This window comes from Nelumbo nucifera, chromosome 1 (assembly GCF_055504915.1).
Source record: "Nelumbo nucifera cultivar China Antique chromosome 1, China Antique-T2T, whole genome shotgun sequence".
Classification (NCBI taxonomy): Eukaryota; Viridiplantae; Streptophyta; class Magnoliopsida; order Proteales; family Nelumbonaceae; genus Nelumbo; species Nelumbo nucifera.
Window position 1 is genome coordinate 102,238,797 of NC_142649.1, and position 12,113 is coordinate 102,250,909.

At 37.5% G+C, this 12,113-nt stretch overlaps 1 pseudogene across 1 annotated transcript; it reads left to right on the forward strand.

Annotated features, from left to right (window-relative positions):
- The first annotated feature begins 4,025 nt into the window (after positions 1-4,025).
- Positions 4,026-6,269, forward strand: LOC104611939 (UDP-glycosyltransferase 91C1 pseudogene; annotated as a pseudogene). The gene has a single exon (XR_016077724.1). The product of XR_016077724.1 is annotated as a UDP-glycosyltransferase 91C1 pseudogene (transcript).
- The last annotated feature ends 5,844 nt before the right edge of the window (positions 6,270-12,113 follow it).

Here is a 12,113-nt window from a genome sequence, read left to right on the forward strand (position 1 = left end):
GAGGAGAAGATGGCTATGTTTCTATTGTGTTTAAGCCATAATGAAAGGTTCTCTATTCTAAAAAGAAGATTCCAGCACTTCACCCAAAAAGTGCATACATACTTTCATCAAGTGCTATTTGCTATAATGGAATTTGGACGAGAAATGATCCGCCCAACTACATTTGACCCAGGCCCAAAAATCTCAGGGCACCATAAACGACTCCAACAAGTATTCAAGGTAAATAATTGACAATATCACATAAGTTTCATAATTTTGATTGGTGTAGGGGTTGAGATCAAAACTAGTTATTTTCTTTTGTTGTCGAAGGGTGTTGTTGGTGCTTTAGATGAAACACTTGTTCATGCTGTGGTACCACCGAAAAAACAACTAGCATACCGTGGAAGAGGAGGGTAAGAATGTTTCCAAAATGTGTTGGTTGTTTGTGATTTCAATAGAGTGTTTACATATGTTTATGCTAGATGGGAAGGAACAACACATGATGCTAGGGTTTTACATGAGGTTGCATACAACCCTATTAACAATTTTCCATTTCCACCTGTTGGTAAGAATGGTGTTGTATGGGTGTTTGTTTTTCTTTTAATAAATTCATTTGTTTGATTGACACAGACAAGTACTATCTTTGTGATATTGCATACGCAAATACAAGACACTTTATGGCACCCTTGTTAGACAGTCTTTGTATGCTCTTAGCTTCAATCAGAATGATGTACTTTTGACGTTTATTGTAAATGAATAAAGTGCATATTTGATTTATGTTCTTGTGGTTTGTTTCTGTGTTATACCCTTAAACTGGACACGTAATGAGACTCGTGTTAGTTTAGAATGTTCACAGCCGGTGGGTCGGTCTGGTGAGACCTATCCTGATAAGGCTAACACTGATGTGCCACCAAGTCGGTTGGGGTGGCCTGTCTCAACCGCCAGGATGAGACCCAAGGCACATGCAGTGTAGGATTAATTGAATCTTTGAACCGGACCAAATTTCCAATATTGCCCTGGACCTTGGAGATTAATGGGCAAAACTGGAAAGTTACACCTGACCCCTAGACTCGATTATGATACTGCACTAGGTGTCGAATTGGGATATCTTTGATATGCCAATCAGTGAGATCCTTAGCGGGGGTCAAAACCTGGGTATGTTGGGACACTCTGAGAATTCATCTGAATGGGTGATCATAGTGACATGATCAACCCCTTTGTCGGACAAAGGTAATGATCGGGGATGCACTCTCTCTGATGGAAACCAAGACTGCCGGTAGCCGATTTCAATCGTTGAGATTTGTTTTGCAAAATATATTTTAATGAGATATAAAAGTATATAAATATTACGGTTTCTAAAATGTTTGCAAAAGGTTTTAATTCCCGGGATCCACATAAGCAGAGAGTGCAACACTGTTCCTTGCAGCTGAGGGAGAGGTCATCTCTTGTCAGGCAGTGTTTGATCATTATGGGCTGAGAAGTTAAGTGTAAGGCCACTGAGGGTAATACCTGATGGGCTAATCTTGCATCTGCCCACAGTCCCTGGGTTTTTATAAGGTGGTTTGGCCCAGGGACCACTTAATGTAAGTGTTGGGCCCAATAGAGGCCCATGTGATGGGTTTCAAGGGGTGCACTGTCCACAATAGTGTATTCGGCCAGGCCTTGTAACAAAGGCTGGGCCGAATCCATGTGGCTGATGTGTAGATCAATGCTTGGGTCCCACGCCATACAAAGAAGCCCAATGGGTAGCAGTTTGGAAGCAGTTTTGAGTACATAGACTTGTTGGGCCTAAAGCCCATTTCGAACTGGCCTAATTTGATTAGTTAAATAGATGGGGCGGATCTGGGTTTAAATCAGCAGATAGGATAGAGTCCTACCCTATCCACTCAGAGAGATCAGATCTAAATTTAGATCTGGAAACCTCCTGATAAGATCAGGAGAAGGTTGATCTAATCTGCAGATAAGATAAGGGTCTTATCCTTATCACTTAAAGAGAATCCAAATTTAGATAATGATCTGAATTAGGAAACTCCTGATAGGATCAGGAGCTGATCTCTTTAAGCCTACAATAGGAGGGGGCGAACCATCAAGATCATCCCAGAAATTCCAGAGATACTAGATCTTGAATTACAGAGAGAAGAATACACAGTGTAACTGTGCCTTCTCCCTGTGATCCCTTCCTACCGCCACCATACTGCCAGTTCGTTCTCCAACATTGTAGGAGTGGTCAAGATTGGATCTTGACATCAGTCTTTGCTGAAAGGCTGATAGGAAGTTGTGCTCACTACCTCCATTGGATTCTTGCTGAAGAATTCGGTTCGTGGGATGGACCTTGCTGATTCTGCTCCTCCATCCACTGTGTCATCTTCAGTGGGAGCAGTCTTTGGTGATCTTCTTTGGGCGTGATATTGGGCAGCAGACTTTCATCATGAGCATGCTAGGACAAAAGAAGAACGATTCAACCAAACACATGCAAAGTTAAGAAATGTAATTGAGAGATCATTTGGTGTTCTGAAAGCTCGGTTTCCAATTCTTAAACGGATGGCGCCTTTCAATCTCCATGTCCAACGGGACATAGTCATTGCATGTGTTGCTATCCACAACTATTTGAGAAGGGAATCAATAGTTGATACTCTTTTCAATGAATACGATGAATCTAATATGCAAGTGCCTAATGAAGATGTAAAAGAGTCAGAAGAGCACGACGATGGAGAGACACCTTATGGGCAGGTTGATGCACAGTTCATGGATTCATTGTGAGAGGAAATTGCACAAGAATTATTAAATAGGAACATGCATTGAACTACTTATCTTTGATCCTAGTTATGTACTTGAACTATGTAGAACCGCTTGTTTGTTTGTAGTTTACTATTATGGTTATGTAGGTGAACAAACTTTTCTTTTATGTAGGGAAAATGGTTGTTAGGTGATCTCCAATAATGTGTGCATGCGGGGCTGGATATATGGAACTTCACAATATTATTTTATTTGATTATTTTAATTTTATTAATTTTTTTTTATTTGTTGTTGAAGATATTTTTAATCAATATTATTAATTAGTAACCATTAAGTTTTATTAAATTTTAATCATTTTATTATTTTTTTAATAATGAGTAATTATTTTTTATTATTTTAATCATGTTATTTATTAATTATTAATTATTTTTCGTAATTATTATGTATTTAATTATTTTTCATTCGAATTAGTTCAATATTATTATAGCTATTAATTTTTATTAAATTTTAATCATTTTATTATTTTTTAATGGTGAGTAATTATTTTTTATTATTTTAAACATGTTATTTATTAATTATTAACAATTTTTCGTAATTATTATGTATTTAATTATTTTTTTATTCGTGTTAGTTCAATATTATTATAACTATTAATTTTTATTAAATTTTAATCATTTTATTATTTTTAATAGTGAGTAATTATTTTTTATTATTTTAATCACATTATTTATTAATTATTAACAATTTTTCGTAATTATTATGTATTTAATTATTTTTCATTCGAATTAGTTCAATATTATTATAGCTATTAATTTTTATTAAATTTTAATCATTTTATTATTTTTTAATGGTGAGTTATTATTTTTTATTATTTTAAACATGTTATTTATTAATTATTAACAATTTTTCGTAATTATTATGTATTTAATTATTTTTTATTCGTGTTAGTTCAATATTATTATAACTCTTAATTTTTATTAAATTTTAATCATTTTATTATTTTTTAATAGTGAGTAATTATTTTTATTAATTTAATTACGTTATTTATTAATTATTAATATTTTTTCGTAATTATTATGTATTTAATTATTTTTTATTCATGTTAGATCAATATTATTATAACTATCAGTTTTTATTAAATTATAATTATTTTATTATTTTTTAATAGAGAGTAATTATTTTTTAATGATTTAATTATATTATTTATTAATTATTAATTATTTTTCATAATTATTATAGTAGCGTTTTTGTATGATTTTAATATTATTTTTGAATTTGATAAACTATTTTATATGAAATAATCCAAGTTGAGCTTAAGAGTCTAATTTCAAGGGTAAAATAGTAAAAATAGTGCATTTCAGATGTTGAGAGTTTGGTCCAACACAAACAAGACAAAGTAGAAAAGCACCAAACCTCTTTTCATGTTTCAACACTTTTAATACCTTTTTTTCAGATCTGAATTTTTAGATTTATCCAACGCCACTTTAGTCAATTAACCAAACATAACGGTGGTTTAAGAAATTTACCCTTAAAAATTCTGAGGGGACTCAACTAAAACTTTTTACCGTTTAGGGCTTGTAGTCAATATCTCACATGCCGCTTGAAAGAAAAAGAGAAAAGTAATGAGAAGTAAGTGTAACAGTACTGAACAGTGTCGCCTCCAGCCGATGAACCTGGGACCAACAGTCGGTCGACGATTATATAAGGAGGAAGGGCGACCGTTGCAAGCCACCTATTTTTTACCGTTTGGGGCTAATAGTCAATATCTCACATGAAAAAGAGAAAAGTAATGAGATGTAAATGTAACAGTACCGAAGAGTGTCGCCTCCAGCCGATGAACCTGGGACCAGTCAACGATTATATAAGGAGGAAGGGCGACCTTTGCAAGCCACCTCCAAAAGACTCATCATCAGTAAGCTACCAACGGGGACATGGCCAGCAGTAATCTACACGTAGTCATGCTTCCATGGCTGGCCTTCGGCCACATGATCCCTTTTCACCAACGTTCCATAGCTCTGGCCAAGGCCGGTATCCGCGTTTCCTTCATCTCCACTCCTAGGAACGTCCAGAGGCTCCCGAAAGTTCCTCCTAATTCATCTGCTCTCATAAGCTTTGTTGAGCTTCGCTTACCCACTGTCGAGGGCCTACCCCTCGGAGCTGAAGCCACTGTCGACGTCTCCATGGATGAAATCCAGTACCTCAAGGCGGCCTACGATCTCTTGCGTCATCAGGTCAAGCAATTCGTCGCTAATGAATCACCCGATTGGATCATCCAAGACTTCGCCTCCTACTGGATGGCCGAAATTGCTCGGGAATACGGTGTCCCATTAATCATCTTCTCTGTCTTTTCTGCTGCTATGTTGAGCTTCGTCGGACCGCCGGAGTACCTATTTGAGGACAGCTACACGAAACACTGGCCCTCACCGGAAAGCATGACGTCTTCACCAAAGTGGGTCACGTTCCCGTCATCGGTTGCTTTCCACCGCCACGAGGCAAGAGCCATGTTTGCCGGGGGTTTTGGGCAAAACGCGTCCAGTGTGACGGACGGCGAGAGGTTCGCTCGAACCTTTGGAGAAAGCCAGGCCGTCGTCGTTCGTAGTTGCACGGAGTACGAAGGTGACTATCTGAAATTATTAGCCGAGAAGATATACAGCAAACCGGTAATTCCGGTAGGTCAGCTTCCACCGACGCCGTTGACGAGTAGTAGAGAAGAAAGGGAAGGAGAGTGGGACCAGATATTGAACTGGCTCGACAGGAAGCAGCCCAAAACAGTTGTGTTTGTGGCGTTCGGTAGCGAGTGCAAATTGAGCAGAGATCAAGTGTATGAGATAGCCAAAGGGCTTAAGGAAGCCCACGTGGGCGGAGGACGAGGACGACGCCCTGCCGTCGGATTTCAAGAGACGGACGGAAGGTAGAGGAGTGGTGTACATGGGGTGGGCTCCACAACTGGAAATTCTGGGGCACCCTTCGATTGGAGGGTCGTTGTTTCACTCAGGGTGGGGATCTATCATAGAGACGCTGCAGCATGGACACGCCCTGGTGGTGCTGCCGTTTGTGGTGGACCAAGGATTAAACGCACGGTTGCTGATGGAGAAGGGATTGGCGGTGGAAGTGGAGAGAAGCGAGGAGGATGGAAGGTTCGAGGGGAGTCGCCGAGGCTCTGAAGAAGGTGATGGTGGATGAGGAAGGGGAGAGCCTGAGGGCCCGAGCGGCATCGATGCGTGCCATTTTTGGCGATGTGAAATTCCACCAAGAATACTACATTGGGCACTTCGTTGAATATCTGCAACAGCAAAACAATAATTGAGCTATAATTGAGCAAAATACTGATTTCACTTTTCCTTTTTCTTTTTCAGCATTTAGACAATAATAGTGGCTTTCCATTTTTACCCTCTAATTTTTGCTTCGGCTGCATTTGGTTGGAGTAAGAATACAAATTTGTAGAGTGCAAAATAAAAATGTTTGGTTCATGTGAGTGCAAAGTGGTTTATACACACCCACTTTGCACTCAGCTCATTTGTTTTGAAAGATGCAAATAGGAATACAATTTTTGTGCATGTTTGGCATTTTCATCAATGCAAATACAACTGTTTCTTACTACTAAATTGTATTCCAGCTACTTACTCCCACCATTAAACAAATATAGCAAAAATAACAGACCATTAAACAAAATTAACAGCTACTCCCACCAGCTACCAAATGCAACAATAATTTCATCAATCTGGGTAGAGAATCTCCTGGATGGGCCACAGCTGAAAAGATAAACAGCTGTGATCCTAAACATCCAATTTGGCTGACCCTTAGACAATAAAACTATGAATAAGAAGTTCCTATAGAGTCAACAACTATTCAGACCAATGTAATATTTGGAGAACAATCCAGAGGTGGTACACTAAGCCCCTAATCAATGACCACAGACAAATTTGTAGGAAGTAGAAAAATTTAATGTTAGTATTGCAGTAGGGTTCAACAAGAGTACCTTGATCTACAGGAATTCTTTCTCTTGCTGCATTGTTGGTGTCCAACACCTGAGACAAATATATACCAAATCCTCATGATCAACAAACAAAAGGATATTTAGAGAAAAAGAATTGTGAGCATAAATTCAACTTTAAAGTGAAAAACATTGATTACCATAAACAGAAAACATTGGTTATATTATTGCAAAAAAAAAAATCATGAAATGCTTAACATTGCCTAATCTTTTAAAGTATTCAATGATATTTTTCAGAAATGATGAACACAGAGAAGTAATTTAAAATTATTTTATCACTCTAATGCCATATATAGCTAAGAACAAATACCAAATGGATAAAGGTGCACTCTGTAGTAAAGGTGTTGAATATCATTTTGTCTTATGTTTATATGATAGGAAATGAAAGGAATGTCCAAACTACTAAGTCCTTTCTATAATGCAGTACCCAGTTATTCCTTCATAGGCAATTAGGAATATAAGATGTTTGGAGATGACTCGTGATTGATTAAGGCCTGGTTGCAGCAGAGATCTGGATTAGGGGGTCTATAGGCATTGCTAAATTGAATCCTCAAATTGTTTCTCACCTCATCTCTTTTTTTAGCCTATATCCCTAGCTCTTCTAATCTATTCAACTTCTACCATATTTATTTAATCCATGTCCTCTCAGAAATAAGGGGAAAAACAAGGTATTAACCATAGAACTTCAATCAATAGACTTCAAAATAATGAGTAAATATAAATAAATAAAGATAAGAGTCTTACAAGCTTATCTATTGAAATATTACTTGACAATATTTCTCTATATGTAATTCATCAAAAAAAAAATTCTCTATATGTAGACTCAAATATTTCTCTACTTTACACTACATCATCTAATATGAGCTAAGAAATACAGTGAGGTACAACTGAAAAGGCCATAGAGGGGTGTGTAGAACTGAAATATGATGACTTTTTGCTGCAAAAGCCATGTACTATTAGTAATTAGCAAGGCAACTCGCCAAGGAGGCTTCAAATAAGCTCCTGACAGAAGATTGACAATCATAAGAGCATTCTCTTCCACAATCACAGGGATGGCCTTAAGTAAAGGTAATTTGATATGTATTCAAATCATAATATCATACCACAAACACCAAATTATAAGAAAAGACTTGTGAACTCCATGATAAATTCCAGAAATTAGATTAGCATTAGAGGAAACTTACCTGAAAGGCAGATCCTATATCATAAGCGTGGCCTTGAAAATGATTGGGCTGCATCAAAAAGAAATACAAAAAATAGTAAAAACTCAACAATTCAACTAGCTGGGCATGAAAACAAGACAAAATGATTTAAAAATTCTTCCCAAGATTGATATTTGCAAATTTCAATAATTCCAAAAAGACAGCCTTGTCATTGCTATTACCCCATTATGACAAAGAGTTCTGTATATACTGCAGAATCTGTCTTTTAGAAATGATTGGATGCACAAGCCTTGATTGTTCTGTCACCCAAGTAAAACTAAATGCAACAAAAAAAAAATTTAAGAAGTTTTTAAGGGATGATGCTCAAATAAACCAATAGTGAAAACAAAATGCAAATAATCTATATCAACAAAATTCAACTTCCAATAGTTGAGGCAATTGGTTCTAACCTTGATTGTTCCACCATAAACCATGATACTTGGTTGATTAAGTCGTCGTCCCATTTCCATAATCAGATTAGCATTACAGAAGTAAAATAAACCAACTGGGTGGATAAAAAAAAGTATGCCATATTGCTATGAAGACTGAAAATGGATCATAGCTGAAACATTATTACTGAAATTAATATGTCTTCTTTTTTCTAAGAGGAAACTGAGATGCTAATTGGCAGTAGAATTAACACTCTGGACTAATGCATCTTTTATACAGAGGATGATCACTGTCGTGGCACAATTACAAAGCAGTAACAGAGTGGATTAATAACAATAGAATGATCCGTTCTCTTGAGATCTAGTGTGCCATAAACTAATAAGAAAGGATTGTATGAATGGCTTGCATATTCACCACTTCCAATACCACACTAATGTCATAATAAGACATCAAAAAAGAAAAAAAAAAAAAAAGAGTTAGAATAATCAACAAATAATTAACAGAATGGCAGGTACAAGCAAAGTGAAAGACAATAACTAAGAATCAAGGTTAAAGACTTAGAAAGTGGAAACTAGAAGCAAGCCGGTTATCAGTGTATGATGATTGATTGGAAATTGTGTTTCGTTCTTTCCGAGCTCCAAACCAAATTGCTATGTTCTTAACCATAGCCCCTCATGAGTACCAATAATCCAATGTCCAACTGATACCTTAGCAGTGGAAGCCCTAAGTGGCAAGTTAAAAGATTTAAAACTCTAAACAGGCAATAGCAAAATCAGTAACCCTTGGAAATTCAGGGCGAATGACAAATTGAATCCCACGGGAAAAACAAGATCTCAACATATAATATTTGTTTTCTCATAACCCAAAATTGCCATGATGATAACTGTATCTTTGTTAAATCAAAAGTAATATCCTTGTGCGGATGTTCTGTAAATGTGTTTTGTTCTATCAAGAACCATAACTAAAACATGACAGAAAAGAACCATAATCAACAATTCAGACATGCTAGGGCATCTATGCATGGGATAGCCCCAAAAATTACTATGCGCTGCTTCAGATCCTCAGTCAAATGTATTTCTCCCACTGCTCAACTGCAACCATTCAATAGATCAAGCATTTATAAACCCAATTATATCAAAGCATGAAAGGGACAAAATGAGAGACGATTTAAACCTGTGTAGATTAGTAAAAGTATCTCCTCTCACTATCCAGTCAATTTCCTAAAGCAACTTAGAGATGACGGATTGGACCATTTTCACCCTACGAGGCTTATCTCTGGTAAGAAATATTTTGGCTTCCCTATCATTTCGAGCAAAATAGCCAGACACATCATTTAATTCTTCGTGATCAAACCCATCCAAGTCCTTGACCTCATTCCACAGCTCCTTGAGAAATTCTTGCTCATTTGAACTATGAGAACATTTGCAATTTTGTTCATTGTTTCGTTCATCGTAACAATCGCACTCATAAACTCATCATCGGATCTTGTTCATCCCGGTGTTGATGCATCATCATCAATATCTACATCATTTTCATCACAACCAATTCCTTCACTCTTTGTTTCATTCGCCAACTCAATACCTTCTCTAGCATCTTTCACCTATTGCTTGGTCAGTTCCCAATACTACTTGCATTTCATCATACATCTCCATGACACGACCCTTTACATTAGTTGCAAGTGGATTAGCCTACATTGTACAATTAATAATTAATACATGCTTCACTAATCATTTTTTTTATAAGTGAAGAATTACATAAATATATGTTACCTGTAGATATTCCTTCCAAACTTCAAGGTCAGCTTGAATTTGATTTTTTGCTTCATTCCAACCGAAACCACTTGTACCTAACAACTTCTTAGCCTTTGTGTAAATTGGCTTCAAGGTTCTCATCATATTCTTAATGTGTGGTGTTTTTAGTTCAAATCTGAATCGATCGGTCATTTCCTTGCATACATATGTGTATGCTGATGTTTTGAACCCTTTGTCAATCTTGTTGCTTAGTGCAACTTGATCAGTAAGTAGTTCAATTAATGCTTTATCCATCGCATCACTCCACTGAAGGCCTAGCCCAAGCACCGACCTGGCGGCCTGACACAGGCGCCAACTTGACAACCCCAAGGAGCTCACCACCGTACCCCGCATTTTACGGGATTGTGACTTGTAACGGCTATATTAGCTCACCCACTCCCCGAGTCAGGCAGAAATGGGCAAAATTACCAGTTGGTGGCTTTATCCCCACTTAACACGAAAGCATGTCCCATCACAGTGGGAATCCAGGAACTGCTCCACCTAACCCACGAGGACTCCAATATATAAAGACCTCACCCCCTAGAGGGGAGAGGGGAAGGAAGGATGGGTAGTCTCTGCTCTCTAGCTCTCCCTCATTCTCTAAGGTTATTTTTCAGCTCGTAACCAAGTGCTGACTTAGCCATCGGAGTGACCTCATTGGGTAAACACCCCCGGGTCCTCTGACACTTGGATCCTTGCAGGCCTCTAAAAGAGCAACAAAGCCCATCAAGGAAGCTTACCTCCAGGCAGCTCATCCTAGTAGCTCACCACCAGACAACTCGGCACCAGGCAGTTCGCCACTAGGTAGCTCGCCACCAAGCAGTTCACCACCAGGGAACTTCACTTCAGCCTCTAAGTCACCAACCACATGGGAGCAAACGAGATAACGAGGTACTTAGCCAAAAAATTGATACATCACGAAAAAATGATACGTGACTAGAGACGGTTACATCATTTGGCGTTGTCTGTGGGAACACGCTACAAAAAGCTAAGTTCTCATTCTACAAAAAGCTAAGTTCTTATTTTACAAAAAAGCTAAGTCCTCTTCTCCCAGAAAGCTAAGTCCTCACTGGCGTGCTGTCGTAGGCACCCAAAAATAAACCTCTACTCGTAAAGATGGAATGTAATAGTGCGAGTAGGGATTGTTCCCATAGAGAGTATCTAACCCAAATTATGTGCTACGTGAATCAAAGATGGAGGGGGCTGTATGTAATGAAAATCATATTTAAAATAAGGAAAATCATAATTAATAAAGAACGCAATTTAAATGAGAATTTAGGTAACTTTGAGTGCTGAAATTAATCAAGGAACAAATCTTGGTCTAGGATAACATCCACCATCAGAACTACACTACTGCTCATCGATGCAAAGATAAATCAATTCAGACTTTGAATATTCATCGTAGGAATTAATTTCCTACATCTTCCTACCATCAGTTAATCGGAAAACAAGCGATCCTCTTAACCCTTATACTAAACAACCCCTAAACAAGCGTTAAAGATTTAATCCAGCAATAGCATTAAGCATTAGAGATCGATGAAGTTAAACAACACAAGCACAAGCGGTTGCATTTAATTTAGTCGACTGTTCTTCCTAGGATCTAACAATTTCTGACGCAGCAAATCATTAAACATTAGTTGCTTCGCAAATTAGAGGGATCAAACAATTACGGATTTGATATCTAATCTAGCAATAGATTGTAATGAATAATAAACTAGTAGGCCTTTCTAGCAATCAAACGAAACAATCATAGATATAAACATAGAAAAACATTCGATATCCAAAGCATGAATTAAACAATAAAAACCAAATTAGATCTCACAGTTTGGTGGATTCTGAGGTTTCTGCTTCCTTCGACCAAGTACAAGAGTTTAGCCACACATGGTCATGGTGAAAACTCCAAGAAAATCAGAGAATGAAGAAGAGAAGAGAAGAGAGGTTCGGCTGCTCCCAATCTACTTCCTTCTCTCTAGGGTTGAGTGGTGCCTTGGATGCTAGTCCGCCCCCTTTACATAGACTTAG